Below are 16,504 nucleotides of genomic sequence, written 5' to 3'. Positions count from 1 at the left end.
CATCTGTACTGCACTGTGCTGGGGCTGGGGCTGGGGCTGGGGCTGCTGGAGGGAGACAGCACCTTGCCCTGCAGATGCCCTGGCTTCTAGCCCAGCCCTGCCACTGACTTCCTACGTAACTTTCGGCAAATCACTGTTCCTCTCTGGCCATCAGTCTCTGTGCCTGTAAAATGGGGCTAATGATACTTTGCGCAGGCCCTTGGGAAAATAGCTATGTGCCTACAGGGTCACATTCAGGAAAGCCAAGTATAAAAAGTTACAATTTCCCAAACACGTAGAGAATTATTCACCCAGCATTTGTCACACCCTGGCTAAGTGCTGAGAATAGTGAGATGAGGAAGGCACAGGGCTTGCTTTCAAGGAGCTCTTCGGTTTCTTGCTGGGTTGTTAATCCCCTTCAAGGCCTATTCAGGTGCCACCTCCTGATTTAGGAAGCCACCCAGATCCCTACTGCCAGGGCCCTCCTTGGAAATGTTGGAGCCCTGACCATTGCCCTGGCCTCATGGTTATCTGTGTCCATATTTTATCTGCCTCTCTGATTTGTGGGCTCATTCCCACTTGTCTGTTGCATTGCTCTAACATAGGCACCCCATGCCAACACCCCGCACAGTGCCTGAGCCCGAATAGCTTGCAAGTTACATAAACTCAACTCAAACCAGCTGAATTAAGCCAAAAAGGAAGTATATTGATTCATGAAACAAATGTTCAAGAGTATAATTGGCTTTAGGCATGCTTGGCCCCAGAACTCAAAGTCATCGGAAATCTCTCCACCTTTCTCTCCTCTCTGCTTATATCTTTATTGCTTTATTCTCAAGTGGGCTCTCCCCTTCCCCCATGATGAAAAAGCCAGCCCACAGCAGCGGCACAGCTGTGTCCTGCAGCTTTGCAGCCCAGGTTGAGAGGGTCCCTCTTTCCTGATGGCTGCAGCAACAGTCCTGGGGCTAGATCTCGGTGGGTCACCTTTGGTTACTTGTTCATCTCTGAACAAGTCACAGTGACCTACCAGATGGGATCGATCTGCTGATTGGCCAGGCCCTCCCTGCAAAACCATGGTGGAGACATCCCTTCCAAACTTCACGGGCAGAGAGAGGGCCATTACTGTAAGGAAGAGAAACTGATGTGGAACAGAAAACACCACATGCCCATTCAAGAATCCACTGAAAATATGTAAGCAAGGCAAGGATTGGGTCAAATCTGGTTTTAAGACAGTTTATCTGACTACGTATATAAGAAAGATCAGGGCTGGGTGCGGTAGCTCATGCCTGTAATCCCAGCACTTTGGGAGGCTGAGGCGGGTGGATCACTTGAGGTCAGGAATTCAAGGCCAGCCTGGCCAACATGGTGGAACATGTTGAAACATGGTCTCTACTAAAATACAAAAATGAGCCAGGTGTGGTGGCAGGCGCCTGTAATCCCAGCTACTCGGGAGGCTGAGGCAGGAGAATCACTTGAACCCAGGAGGCAGAGGTTGCAGTAAGCCAAGATTGCACCACTGCACTCCAGCCTGGATGACAGAGAAAGACTCTCTAAAAAAAAAAAGAAACAAAGAAACAGAGAGAGATCGGGGCCAGGTGCGGTGGCTCACACCTGTAATCCCAGCACTTTGGGAGGCCGAGGCAGGCGGATAACCTGAGGTCAGGAGTTTGAGACCAGCCTGACCAACACGGTGAAACCCTGTCTCTACTAAAAGTACAAAATTAGCCAGGTGTGGTAGCACACACCTGTAATCCCAGCTACTTGGGAAGCTGAGGCACAAGAAACACTTGAACCTGGGAGGTGGAGGTTGCAGTGAGCTGAGATGCACCATTGCACTCCAGCCTGGGCAACAAGAGCAAAACTCCATCTCTAAAAAAAGAAAAGAAAGAAAGAAAGAAAGATCTGGTGGGGAGAAACCTTGAGGCAGGTGAGGGGTCATATGGAGGTGCAGAGAGTGGGCTTGGTCCTGCAGGCTAAGGGAATTCAGCTCTGGTCCCCTTGCCTTACAGAGAAGTAAAGTGAAGCAGGTGAGAGAGGTCAGAGGTGCTCAGGGCCTGAAGTTCCACCATATGGCTGCTGAGGTGGGAGGATCACTTGAACCCGGGAGGTGGAGATTATAGTGAGCTGGGATGGTGCCACTGCACCCCAGTCTGGGTAATAGAGTGAGACACCGTCTCAAGAAAAAGAAAAATTACCGCTGCCGTGCGCGGTGGCTCATGCTTGTAATCCCAGCACTTTGGGAGGCAGAGGCGGGCGGATCACGAGGTCAGGAGATCGAGACCATCCTGGCTAACACGGTGAAACCCCATCTCTACTAAAAATACAGAAAATTAGCCGGGCGTGGTGGCGGGCACCTGTAGTCCCAGCTACTCGGGAGGCTGAGGCAGGAGAATGGCATGAACCCAGGAGGCGGAGCTTGCAGTGAGCCGAGATTGTGCCACTGCACTCCAGCCTGGGCGACAGAGCAAGACTCCGTCTCAAAAAGAAACAAAAAACAAACAAACAAAAAAATTACCATTTATTTTCTCAGTGTGCTGAGACTTTACATTGCTGCTGTCAATCAATCTTCATGGCAGCTCCATTTTACAGATAAGGACACTGAGGATCAAAGGGGTTAAGCAACTTGCCCAAAGTCACTCAGCTCCTGAGTGGCAGAGCCAGGGACTGAACCCTGAACGTCCCACTGCTCTATCTCCCCTTCTCTATTCTTGGTCTCTGGTTCGCAGCGCCAGGCCTCTCTCCAGCTCCACTGTCTTCAGCACCACAGGCGTGGACAGCACTAATGCCTGTCCAGCATTAAGTGTGAGGCTGGGGGAGGTTCCAGGAGGATAGGGAGCCAGGCACGGAGGAAATGCCGCAGAACTGGAACCCACGCCCCCAGGGCTGGAAAGGCATATATGGATGTACTGCCATTCATTTGACCAAACTCTGAATGACAGACACTTGGGTCATGGCTAACCTTTTGCTATTACTATAAACAATGAGTAGCCTTGTACAGAAGTCATTTTGCCATGTGCAGGTGAGTCCGTATGATAAAGTCTAGAAATAGGCTTGCTAGGTTAAAGGGTGAGTGAGTTTGGAATTTCTGGAGAGTGCCCAACACCCCCCATCCCACCCCACAGAGCTGTGGCACTGAACCTCTCCCAGCCACGTAGGAAGGGGCTGCTTCTTGGTGAAACACAGCAGTTGTCACTAGCTCCCTCACCCTCTCTGGGCCTCAGTGTCACTTTGGGACATGGCCAGACAGTCCCAGGTAGTTAATATGCTACCTTGCAATGGGGGAAAATAGTGGGTGTGGTAGCTCATGCCTATAATCCCAGCACTTTGGGAGGCCAACAAGGGAGGATCTCTTGAGCCCAGGAGTTTGAGACCAGCCTGGGCAACATGGTGAAATCCCATCTCTACAAATTTTTTTTTGAAAAGCAGGCAGGAGTGGTGGCATATGCCTGTAGTTCCAGCTACTCAGGAGACTGAAGTGGGAGGGTTTCTTGAACTCAGGAATTCGAGGCTGCAGTGAGCTATGATTGCACCACTGCACTCCAGTCTGGGTAACAGAGCAAGACCCTGTCTCAAAAAAAAAAAAAAAAAAAAAAAAAAAGAAAAGAAAAGAAAAGAAAAAGAAAAAAGAAATAGTGACAAGTAAGAACAGGTTTCTCATTTGTATTTGCATAAAATAACTCTAGAATCAACACTAGACATTAGCAAGGTGCTTAGCCACCTCAGCACCCAACCTGGTCACTCTCCACTCACTCCCACCTCTCTGAGCCATCATCAGTCACCTCTCAGCTACCACAGCAACTTACTAACTGGTCCCTGCCTCCAAGCCCTCTCAACACAGCTGCCAAGGAGCATTCCCTTACCCCCAGGCTCAGCAGCCTCTACTGGCTCTCATTGTGTTCCAAAGCCCTTACCATGGCCCTCCATTTACCCTTTGGCCCATCTCCCCCCCATATTCTGCCTCCCTCTGCTCAACACGCTGGTCCCCCCACTGTTCCCTGAACATGCCAGCCCCCTGTCTGGGGGCAAGTCCCTCTGCCTTCCCCTAGATATCCACAGCACAGCTCATTCCCTACAAGTTCTGTTCAAATGACAAAATGACACCTTCTCAACCAGGGTTGCCCTACTGCACTCCTGACCCCCCATGCCCTGCTCTATTTTTTCCTGGTAGGATGTATCACTTTCTCATGTATTATATAATGTACCAACTTCTGACATCTCTTATGACTGTCTCTTTTCCTCACTATAGCTTAAGCAGCTGGAGGGCAGGAATTTTGCTGTCTGGTCTTGTTCACTGCTGTATCCTCCAGCTGCTAACATGTGCCTGGAGTATAGAAGGCACTTAGTAAATGTTTGTTGAATAAATGAATTAACCTCTGAGGAGAATGGCAGGAACTGGGTGAAAAGGGGTAGCGTAGGCATGAAAATTCCTACCGGGTACAATCCAGTTGGGTCTGGGGAGTAAAAGGAAACAGGAGACCAGACAGTGCCAGAGGAAAGTGCCAGGGAGGGGTGGCACCTGCCCGCCCACCTGCCTACACCCCCAGAGAAGGGCCAGAGGAGAACAACTGCCCCCTGAATTCCCACAGCAGGCCAGTCTGTGCTCAAGAAGCGGGGGAGGAATCTGGGAGCCCCCTTCACACTCTGCCCAGAGTGGAGGCCTCCCTCTATGTCCCGAGGTGGATGTACCAGCCTGGCTCTCTGCCTTGTAACACCTTCCCTGAAGGATGTCCCCGACCTTCACCTTTGTTTACTCCAGTGCAGAAGTCTGTTCACTTGTGGAATCTCCTATTCACTGCCAGAGGGTGGGGGCCACCAAGCCAGGCTAGTGAGGTGCTTGGAAAGACTCTGGCCTCTGCTGTTGGTCCCAGGGAGCCCTGGTCATTCCTGGCCAGCCCCTCCTTCTCTCCAGTTTTCCAGTGGGTGAAATGAGGTAAGCTACTAGTTCTGCCTTCACGGGGCACCATGAGGCTCAGGACCTTCTTCCCTGAAAAATGTCCCATGTAGCACATGCATACTTCTACACACAACAGCAGGGACAGGGCTCCTGGGAGCCCACAAGCCTCTAGATAAGGCCTCTCCCTCCCCTTGGTCCTCAACACAAATACAGACCCCAGCAAGCTTTCTGTTTTGGCTCACAAAGAGAAGGAGGAGGAGTATATTCTCAAATCCCCTCCTTGTCTTCCCTTCGGGGTATAAATCCTGGCTCCATCCCTTCTTAGCTGTGTGACCTTGGGCAGTTTGTGCCACCTGCCTAAGCCTCAGTTTGCCCATCAGTAAAATGGGGCTGAGAATGCTCATTTAACAGGATGGGGCACAAAGTGGGTGTCAGTAAGAAGTTGCTGGTCAGAGGGGCCTGGACCTTGGATCTGTCGTTGACTCTGCAGGTGAGCCTGGGGAAGGCCTTCCTCTCACTGTGCCTTGGTTTTCTGTTCTGTAGATGGAGGCCATTTGGCTCTGCTGAATCTCACCCCTGAACCCACTTGAGGCAGAAGGCACTGTAGGGATCACCTGACCCTGTTCCTCCACTTCCCACATGAGGAGCCTGGGAGGAAGAGTCCAGACTTTCCTGAGATCAAGCTGCAGACACTTGGACATTCTTCCTCACTGCCCTCCCCACCAGGGGCAGTCTGGGGTTCCTGGGGCTGTGAACTCCTATTTGGCTCCGGCCTCTGCCTCAGCCTCCCCTCCCAGCTGGTGCACAGTCCGCCCCTTCTTGGGGCACATCTTTGGTGGCTATTAATAGCTTGTGACGCTGCCTTCCTGCAGCTGGTGCCCAGAGCTGGAACAGGCTCTCCAGCCTCTCCTGCCCTCCCCAGTGAGGCACTGTGGGAGGCAGGGGCCCTGGGTCCTATCCTCTTGGCTACTGGAGGGTGCAGGGCCCGGGGCAGCCCCCAGGGGTGTGGGATAAGCTGGGGAGGTCTTCCCAGCCTGGCTGCCTGGGTGAGGCAGGTGGCCCAGCACTGAGGGGTATCAACAGGAGTGCAGGATGCTGGGCACAGTAGGTGCCCACCACTGGCTGACAGGCAAGGGGACTGGGCTGAATGTCTACCAGTGGACAAGTGGTGGTCTCTGGTGAGATGGCTGGGTGAACAGAGGCCCCAGAAGAGATGGGCCCTTCTCCAGCTGCATCCTTCACTTCCTTTGCCTCCCTGAGCTCCTACACTGGGATGGACTGAAGACAGCCCAGCCTAGGAGCCTGCGGTCCAGGTTCAGGCTTTCACCACCATTTCTAGCCTGGAAGCTTTGGATCTGCCACTTACCATCTCCATGGCCCCATTTCCCCATCCTCAGTAAAGTGAAATAATAAAATAACAGTGCAGTTTAGGGTACTATTAGTAATAGCCAACATTTATGAGCCACTGAAAGTATAAGCACTGTATATATATTGACTCATTTCAACTTCATGACAATCTCAGGAGAAGCTATTATTATTCCCCTTACATCCTTTACAGTTCAGGAAACTGAGACTCTGAGATAGGAAGCTTGGCCAGGCACAGCGGCTCACACCTGCAATCCAAGCACTTTGGGAGGCTAACACAGGCAGATGGCTTGAGCCTAGGAATTCAAGATGAGCCTGGGCAACATAGCAAGACCCCACTTCTATAAAACATTTAAAAAAAAAATGAGCCGGGCATGGTGGCATGCACCTGTGGTCCTAGCTAGTCGGGAGGCTGAAGCGGGAGGATCACTTGAGCCTGGAAGGCCAAAAGTGCCATGAGCTGTGATGACGCCACTGTACTCCAGCCTAGGCAACAGAGTGAGATCCCATCTCAAACAAACAAAAAAAAAAAAAAAAAAAAAGAGAGATAGGAAGCTTAAGTGATGTGTCCTGTGTCACACAGCTAAGAAGTCACGTAGAGATCATCTATCTGGCTCCAAAATATTCAATAAGTATTTGTTGAGCACCTACTATGTACTTGGTACTATTTTTGGGTCTGGAATACATTCGTGAACCAAACAAACTGTCCTGCCCTCAAAGAGCTCATATTCTAGTTTGGAGGCACACAATGACAAAGATGAGCAGGAGATGTGTGTCAGGCAGTGAGAAGTCCTCAAGGAACAGCAGAGCGGGAAAGAGGCAAGGGAATTGTGGGTGGGAGGCCAGCGCATGGAGAAGGCTGCATGCACATGGGCATTGTGGTGGGCGGGCTCTCCTGGCAGAGGGCACTGTGTGGAGGCCTAGAGGTGGGACCTGCTGTGTGCACAGGGATAAGGGAGTGAAGGGCAGGAGATGAGAGCAGAGGTGAGAAGGGATAGCTGTTGTCATTCAGGGCCTCCGAGGCCATGGCGGGGACCTGGCTTCCACTCCAAGTGGGATGCACTCCAAACCCCAAACCTGAACAAACCCTTCCTAAAGCCAACCTGCCCTGGAGAAGTGAAAAGTGACAGTGTCAACCTGACCCGATCAGACTCAGAAACTCCGAGGCCAGCTGTGGCAGCATCGCACACTGTTCTTGGAGGGGGGCTGAGGAAGGGGTGGGGGAAGCTTAGAGGTTTCTCGGGGAGGCCTGGGGCAAGAGCTGCAGATTCCTCCCTGACACAGTTCTCACTGCCATGGCCCCGTGTAAGTGGAAGCGCGGGGCAGGAAATCTAGCCCTGGAGCTCAGGCGAGTTCCCATCAGGTCCATTTGACTGGCCTTGGCTTGTGGACCATGTGTGAATGGTATCAAGGGAGGCAGACTCTTCCCTAAATCCCAGCTACGGAATCTTGAGGAAACAGCTTCACCCATACACCTCCAGTTTTTCCATCTGTAAAGATGGGGCTACCTTTCCCTTTCTGCTCAGGGCTTTGAGGACTTATATGAACAACAAACCCTTAATGGGTACTGGGTGCCATTCACGGCACTTTACATTCATTCTCTTACTCCTCACAATGACCCTAAGAGGCAAGTACTAATATCATCCCCCTTTTTTACAGATGAGGGACCTGAGGCACAGAGAGATTAAGCACCTTGTCCAAGGTCACCCAGCTGAATCTAGGGATTGCGTTTTTTACCACTAAGCTGTGTTATCTGTGGGCCCCATTGTGCCTCCTGGAGACACCAAGGGTCAGGGCTGGCAGGCACCTGAGCTCCCAAGGTGGAAAAGTCTCCTCTCTGCAAGGCCTTGAGCCCTGGCTCAGAAAGTCACAAATTATGCTCATGGATAGGTAAACCCCTTCTGGCTATGGTGGGGGACCCTAACAAACCCAGAAAAGCTGCCCTGGAGGCAGTGGGGGCCCAGTGCTATACAGCCTCTCTGGGCCCAGATCAGGAGGAGGAGGATGGTCCCCTCCAGCCCCACCCCTGCCCTGTCTCCCAGCCCCTTGGGGCCATCCCAAAGCCCAGAGGCAGTTGGAACATCCTCTGCCCCTCTGGTGGTTGCCTAAAGCCATAAGGAAGGAGTGCTAGTGCAGTGGGAGATCATAGCAGTTCCCTGGGCCTGGATCAGCTCATTTGCATACCCTGGCAGGGAAGGCCAGAGCAAACACTTAAGCAGCAGGCCCTGCTCAAGCGCTTCATCTGCAACAGATCCACTTAATCCTCACAACAACTTTAGGAAGTGGCAGCTATTATTGTCTCCATTCTACGTCAGAGGAAACTGAGGCCCAGGAGACAACTGACCTGCTCAAGGTCACGCAGCCAGAGAATGGTGGAGGTGGGCTTCAAACCTGGGCACTCAGACACTGGCTTCACACAAACCTTTGGTGGCCCACACAGCTGGGTGCAAATCCTGACTCTGGGGTTAACGTGGTGCTGTCCTCAGGGCTAAATGAGAAAACGCCGTCCAGCACTGAGCACTTGACACTAGGAGATGTTCCACTGCTTCCTCTCCAATCCTGACATTACATGGTTTCCCAAGGTGGGGCTGAGCTGGACCTGTCCTCTCTCCAGGTATGGCCAAGCAATGGTGGGGCGATGGGAGGGTGGCTGGGGAGGAGAGGGGACTTTAACTGGCCTTTCCAGGCCTAGCTGCCACCCCTTCCTGAGACCTGAAAGGGGGAGCAGGAGGCGAGCCAGGGGAGGGGTGGTTTGGGGAAGACTTTGGCCTGGGGCCCATCCTTCTGGGGCAGAAAGTCTCCAGGAAACTCTCCAGCAGAAGGCAGCAGGCGCCTCACGTGGAAAGCATAGGCTGGGAAGGAGGAGGGCTTTACCCACAAAACCACGGTCCCAGCCCTCAGGCAGAGTGCTAGGAGAGGCTCAGGAAGGGCCTCCGCCCTCACCCACACCTGGGGCAGGGGCAAGCTCCACTTCACAATGCTATCCTGCCTCCCAGAGACCCCTTCCCTTTCTTGAGGACAGAACCAGAAGCCTCTGCCTCCCTAGACCAGCTCCCAAGGAAGAGTAACTGTGGAGGCTCAGTCACCCACCTGCCGACGCCCCATTTAATAAGGGCCAATAGTTAGTGAGCATTTTTGATATGGGATACCCTGTCCTAGGTCCCTTTCATTCTTTAGCCTGCTTAATCCCCCTGATGATCCTACAAGATAGTATTATCCCTCTTTTATAGATGAGGGCACTGAGGCCCAGAAAGGGTAAGTGCCTTGCTGAAGGTCACACAGCATCTCAGTGAGCTTCAAGCCCAGGCAGAGTCCAGAGCCTGAGCTCTCCTCCATGGTGCTCTGGTATCTGCTTTGACCTCAGGTTGCTGGAGACCTGTGTTCAGAAAAAGGGTGCACTCCCTTCTAGAGCTGTGCCCAGTGACAGGGGCCTGCTGCTGGCCCCTGGCCCAGCTACTCCACAATGCCCATCAGTTTCATTTCTGTTCAGGAAATGTCAACTTTTGTTTCTTTTTTTTTGAGACGGACTCTCAGTCTGTCACCCAGGCTGGAGTGCAGTGGCACAATCTCGGCTCACTGCAACCTCTGTCACCTGGGTTCAACCAATTCTCCTGCCTCAGCCTCCCTAGTAGCAGGGATTACAGGAATATGCCACCGCACCTGGCTAATTTTTTGTATTTTTAGTAGAGACAGGGTTTCACCATGTTGGCCAGGCTGGTCGCAAACTCCTGACCTCAAATGATCCGCCTGTCTCAGCCTCCCAAAGTGGTGGGATTACAGGTGTGAGCCACCACACCTGACCAATATTTTTTAGTTACTCCTATAATTAGGCCCCCAGCTCTCCTGCCTGACCAAAACTTAGACCAGCTTGGACTTAGTCCTAGAAAGTTAGAAGGAAGAAACTTACAGCTACAAGAAGCTTTCATCCAGTTCTTCTGTGGACAGAGGGGTGAACGGAACCCTGGACAGCAGCCCTGCCCCAAGAGTCCTGAGCAAGACCTGCACCTAGAATCAGGTCAGGAGGGGAAGGGAAGGACTCGGGTTTGCTGTCCCTGGGACACATGGGGCAAGTGGGACAGAGAAAACAGGTTTTTGGTTGCTGGATGTCACTAGTTCAGGGGTAAGAGTGCAAGATGGGATCAAGAGTGGAAAGTGGAACCAGGCTGGAGAAGTTCAGGTTCACTTCACCACATAGCCCTTAAGACCCTGGATGGACACTATTCTGTGCACGTTCTAACTTGACCATGGGGGTGGGAGGGAACACCCATGAGTGCAGAACACACACAGACGAAGGTTGCCCACTGAACAAAGATTTTTTGGGCTGTGCGTGGTGGCTGTAATCTCAGCATTTTGGGAGGCCAAGGCAGGTGGATCACCTGAGGTCAGGTGTTCGAGACCAGTCTGGCCAACATGGTGAAACCTCGTCTCTACCGAAAATACAAAAATTAGTTGGGTGTGGCCGGGTGTGGTGGCTTACACTTGTAATCTCAGCACTTTGGGAGGCCGAGGCGGGTGGATCACGAGGTCAGGAGTTCAAGACCAGCCTGGCCAAGATGGTGAAACCCCGTCTCTACTAAAAATACAAAAAATTAGCCAGGCATGGTGGCGGGTGCCTGTAATCCCAGCTACTCGGGAGGCTGAGGCAGAGAATTGCTTGAACCCGGGAGGTGGAGGTTGCAGCGAGCCGAGATTGCGCCACGACACTTCAGCCTGGGCAACAGAGCGAGACTCTGTCTAAAAAAAAAAAAAAAAATTAGTTGGATGTGGTGGTGGGCGTCTGTAATCTCAGCTACTCAGGAGACTGAGTCAGGAGAATCACTTGAACCCAGGGACTGGAGGTTGCAGCGAGCCGAGATCTCGCCATTACACTCCAGCCCGGGCGACAAAAGTGAAACTCTGCCTCAAAAAAAAAAAAAAAAAAAAGATTTTTCTGGGCCTGCAAACCCAGATGCCAGCATCGGGGGCCAGGAGGTGACCTAAGGGAGCGAATGGGCTGCCTGGGGGTGGACTGGAAGGCAAGGGCCCTGTCTAAAGAAGGTGGTCATTCTCCCGCTGTGGCCTGGGGTTGCCACATCATCTGATTTTTCAAGAAGATCCAAAAATCAGCTTTTGTATGTGAAATTGCCTCCCCCCGACTTTTTTTAAGCACTCACAACAAAGACAAACATGTAAAATACACTGGACCAACAAAAATCGTCTATAGGCTGTATTTTACAGCACGTGCCCTACCATATGCTGGGCTCTGAATTAGACAATGCTGATGCAGTATGGACGAGACAAACCTGGTTCCCATCTCCTGGAGCTGAGTCTAGATGTGGAGACAAACTCTCACTGCACATGTAGACACACGCCACTACCTCCAAGCCACCAAACCACCAACCAATCAAATTCAGCTCTCTACTACGTGCCAGCTCAGGTCAGCTCAAAAAGGGAGGTGGAGGCAGAAAATGGCTCCGGAGCCATCCTAGAGTGGGGCTTTTCAGGTCAGGGGAAGAGCACGTGACGGAGGCAGAGAATTAGAGGACACGGAGGAGATGCGCTAGGAGAGGTGGTTTAGGGCCAGGCTGCAGTCCAGAGACTATCTGGACTCAGCGACTTGATTCTGGACTCAATGGAGAGCCACTGCAGGTTAGTGAGGAGGGCAGGTCTTGCTCCTTGTCCTCCTCTGGCCTCCTCACAGTTTGCCCTGGACACAGTGACTCAAATTTCTGCTCTTCAGCCTCTGGTTCCACTGCCTTGCCTGTGGGGTGTGTGACAAAGCCCTGGGCTTCTGGGAACCCCCACTGGGGGGAAATGAACTCCTTCAGCAATGGGTAGAGCAAACCTGGATGCTTGTCCTGCCCAATTTCGATCTCCATCCACCCTTCAAGCTGCAGAGAGGCTCACTCTCTGTCATTTTCTCTGGGAAGGGCCACGTGCTTGCCCAAGGTCACTCAGTCTTCAGGGCACCTGATTCCCCCACAGCCTGTGCTGAAGGTGGCTGCCTCAACTGTCCTGAAATTGGCAGGAGAGGCTGCCAGAGGTCTGCCCGCATCAAGTGCCCCCTACCCTCGTCTCCAGCTGGTCACATCCTCACCCTTGGGTCAGTGCCAGCAGCAGGTGGGGGTGGGGGCACTTGGTGCTGGGAAGGTGGGAGATGAGGAGTCAGCCACCCAGGCTCAGGGCTCCCAAGGCTGTAGCAGGACAGGGATCAGGTGCTTCAGGTGTAGGGTCAAGAATCTCTCAGCTGGACCTGGCCCAGTCCACTTCAACAGGCCCAATGGGACGTGCCCAGGGGTCTGATGATCAGGAGACATCAAGAAAGGAGATAGGAATGAAGTGGGGAAAAGGACCCTGACTGTAGCGCATGGTCCATCACAGACATTGGCGACAGGTTTGTTGAATGAATAAGTGAAGGAGCTACTGGCAGGGCTAGCTGTATCCTGGGTCCCGCCTTCCCGAGCCTCAGTTTGTGCACCTATCAAATGGGTCCAGCATCACTGCTTGTCTGCAGAAGGCTCAGAGAGAAGAGATGAGAGGAACTCCCAGCAGCCCAGAGTGTGTTCCTTCCATGCAGTCCAGCCCCTTCTCAGGATCTGATTCAGGATTTCAGGGTACAATGTCCCCTAGGGTCTCTCGGCTTCCCCATATGCGGTAGAGCCTGGGGTTCAGGACCTCACTGAGGGCCAGGCTGGGGTACGGCCGTGTATACCACCTGGAAAGCCACAGTGAGACCCTGGAATTGGCCCTTGGTTGTCTGGGACACATTGAGCCAACCCTTGGTTTAACCTGGGTGTTCTCCAGGTTAGGAGGGGAAGGGAAAGACTTGGGTTGCTGTCCCTGGGACAAATGGGAACAGAACGGTGCCCTGACCTGAAATGGCTTCTTCATCTAGGCTACCTCTCCTCCCCAGAAACTAGCGCCTCACTTTGGGGGGTACTTACTCCATCCCTGTCCCACAGGGAGTACAAAGTATGGTCTAGGTAAAGACCGCCAGTGTGGCCTGGGTCGGGCAGCAGAGTCACAGGGAAGATGCGATTCCCATTCATCCGCTCAAACACACCCCTTCCCCGCACTCTCACAGACAAAGACACACACCCGAAGCCCCAGCCATCACCCAGGGCCACATAAGGCAGCCCCCCTCACCTGTGGGCACCCCCAAATTTTCCCCTCTCGGGGGGACTTCACTAGAAGCTCAGCTTGGCCGTGGGGGAGGGGTATTCACACTCCAAGGACCTGGGGTCCAACCTCCAGGCTCGCAGCTTTTGGGGGGGACTCTCCGCCCTCTTCCCCCCTCTCCATGGCACAACGGGCTCCACCACCACTCCCCCGTGGGGCCAGGGTGCTGCGCCCGAGCCTCAAGGCTAGGGAGTGGGGTGGGGGAAGGGAGAGGAGGAGGGGGCGGCTCCTCCAAGCGAGACACAAAGAGACGTCCTTCAGCCTCGGCTCCATGGCGACGCTGGGGAAGGGGGAGCGCGTAACCCGATACTTCCTTCCCCACCTGCAGGGCTATGGGGACCTCGGTGGCCACTCACCTGCCGCCCCTCACCTGGGCCCGGCTTACCTGGGCTGGGGCCGCGGGGACGCCGCGGCAGGGGGCCTGGGCGCCGTCGCGGTCTTCGTCTGCCCGGCCCCGGGGGCTCAGGGCGCCACGACCATGGACCGGGGTGCAAGCGGTGCCGCCAGGGGCTCAGTCGCCCAAGTCCTGGAGCTTTAGGGGGGGGGATCCCCGAGGCTTCTTGCTGGTGAGAGTGTCTCTTGCTGTCCCCGGCTGCCAAGATTTGGGATTTCTATGTACCGGAGTTGGGGGGAATTGGGAGCCCCTGACCTAGGGGCGTTCTGAGCTTGGTCTTCTTGTCTTGAGGTGTGGAGTTGTAATGACCGGATCTTGGGAGGGGGTTCTCGCAATCCCGGCCTGGGGGCACTGCGTTCTAGGTCTTGGGGGGGCCCAGACTGAGGAGGGGGAGTCCTTGCGGTGCCGTAGGGGGCTTGCTGTCTTCTAAATACCGAGGAAGTCTCCGCTTTCCCCGCAGGGGAGTCGCTCGGTGTCGGATCCGGGAGGGCCCCCCCTCTTCCCCGAGGCTCGCCGGATCCTGGATGTGGAAGGGGGCTCCCCGCACTCCTCGGCTGCGAGGGCTTTACTGGGTCCCGGCCACCGGCGGGCGCTGGAAGCCCCTCAGCCGCTGGGGGGCTCGGTCGCCGCCGCTACGAGCAGCCCGGCCCTGCGCTCCCGGCCCCCGGCCTGGCCCGGGCTCCGGCTGCGGCTCCAGCTCGCGCTCCGCCTGGCGCTCGGGCCCCGGCCCCGGCGCCCGCCCGGGCTGCGCTCCATCGCGGCATCGCGGCTCCGCCCTCCAGCCAGCGCGCACCTGCCCGCCCGGCCCGCGGCTCCGCCCTCCGGCTCGCGCGCCGCCGCCCGCCCCTTTGTCCGTCCCGCTCGGCGCGCGCCCTCGCGCAAGCGCGCTCACCCGCCGCGCGCCCGCCCTCCCGCCGCGCGCCGCGGAGCGCAGATTCTCCCCGCGCGGCGCCCCCACCCCCTTCCGGCCGCGCTGGGTCCTAGCGCCGGTGGCTCCCGAGCTGGCTCCCACCCCCCAACCCCCACCCACCTCACTCCTTTTCTAGGTCAGAGCCCACGAGGGGGCGAGAACGAGGTTACAGAGGACTCGGGGGAGTCTGAGAGGGTCACCTGGTCCAGCTTTCTGGGCCCTGCGGGACGAGACTGCCCCAGACTGTCCCGGTCTGTGCTAGTGGGGCGGAGCCTGTGTCTGTTTGAAGGAGGGAAAACAAATCCAGGTTCTGCATTCGGATATGCATTTCATTCATCCATGCGTCCGCCTGTTCCTCCGCCTGCCTGCCTGCGCTTCCATCCATCCATCCATCCGTCCGTCCATCCATCCATCCATCCATCCATGCATCCTATTTCCAGCGAGACCTCAGAGAACTCACAGTCTTCTTGGGGAAGAGGTCATAAACTTGGGCCTGGGTGGATGCCCTATCCAACTGAGGTCGCCTTTGCGATCCCTGCTGCAAATAGGCAGTGACTAGTCCAGGAGTGCAGCTGGGAGGAACTGCTCGCCGGATAGAAGGGAAGAAAGGAGATTCTAGGCAGAGGTACAGCAGGTGTAAGGGATGTTGCATTGTCTGTTTGATAACCGGAAATTGGTGGCCTGGATGAAGTGGGTGGATGGGGACAGAGATGAGATAGGGACAGCTCGTCCTTCCAGGCCCTGTTCTTTCTCCTCCCTGCAGCTCACTCTTCCCCTAGTGAGAAAGCCCCCGTAGGACGCCTTCCCTATTTCTTTCTTTTTTTTTGTTTTTTTAGCTTCAAGCTTCAAAAGCATTTCTTTTTTATTATTTTTTTAATTATTATTATACTTTAAGTTTTAGGGTACATATGCACAACATGCAGGTTTGTTACGTATGTATACGTGTGCCATGTTGGTGTGCTGCACCCATTAACTCGTCATTTAGCATTAGGTATATCTCCTAATGCTATCCCTCTCCCTTCCCCCCACCCCACAACAGTCCCTGGTGTGTGATGTTCCCCTTCCTGTGTCCATGTCTTCTCTTTGTTCAATTCCCACCTATGAGTGAGAACATGCGGTGTTTGGTTTTTTGTCCTTGCGATAGTTTGCTGAGAATGATGGTTTCCAGCTTCATCCATGTCCCTACAAAGGACATGAACTCATCATTTTTTTATGACTGCCCCTATTTCTTCTAAGTTTTTGATCAGGCTGTTTTCTCAACCCAGCGTAATCCTCCCAGCCACTCCCGACTGTTTCCAGAGCTTTAGGAGCCAGGGATTGCAAATGCAAGTACCTACAGGCGCAGACATGAGCGACTGGGGTCGCATGTAAAGTGATAGAGAGGGTGGAGAAGAGGGGAACTGGAGACATCGTGGGCTGTGCGTGGCTGGATGATATTCAAAGAGAAGCAGGAAATCCAGAAATCTTCCAACTTTTAAATGTTTGAAACGAATTCCCAAAATTCGGAAATATTGAATGGGCCAAATGAAACACACTTTGCAGACAAATCTGGCCCCCAGACCATAGGTTGGCAACCTCTACCATTGAGAATATTGTTTCAGTTCTTAACTTGTCGGCCTCCTGCCTCTGTCTAGATTGTCTTTTTTCTCTTTTCTTTTCTTCTCTTCTCCTTTCTTTCTTTTTCTCTCCCCGCCCTTCCTTCCTTCCTCTCTTCCTTCCTTCCTTCCTGCCTTCCTACCTTCCTTCTTTTTTTGACAGAGTCTTGCTCTGCTGCCCAGCCTGGAGTGCAATGGCACGATCTTGCCTC

The 16,504-nt window shown here is 54.0% G+C and overlaps 1 protein-coding gene across 2 annotated transcripts in view; it reads right to left on the bottom strand.

The window, feature by feature from the left end:
* Positions 1 to 16,504, bottom strand: part of SBK1 (SH3 domain binding kinase 1) — a 65,277-nt gene that overhangs the window by 16,793 nt on the left and 31,980 nt on the right. The window contains exon 1 of one of the 2 annotated variants that reach the window (XM_031002928.3): positions 13,779 to 14,582. The exons of the other annotated variant lie outside the window; for it this stretch is intronic. The gene's annotated coding sequence lies outside the window, so the exon portion shown is untranslated. Of the gene's footprint in view, positions 1 to 13,778; positions 14,583 to 16,504 lie in introns of those variants that run through there. 2 annotated transcript variants of the gene reach the window in all.

This window comes from Gorilla gorilla, chromosome 18 (assembly GCF_029281585.2).
Source record: "Gorilla gorilla gorilla isolate KB3781 chromosome 18, NHGRI_mGorGor1-v2.1_pri, whole genome shotgun sequence".
Taxonomy (NCBI): Eukaryota; Metazoa; Chordata; class Mammalia; order Primates; family Hominidae; genus Gorilla; species Gorilla gorilla.
Note: the sequence above shows the minus strand (reverse complement) of the source record. Positions and strands in the feature narration are given on the sequence as shown.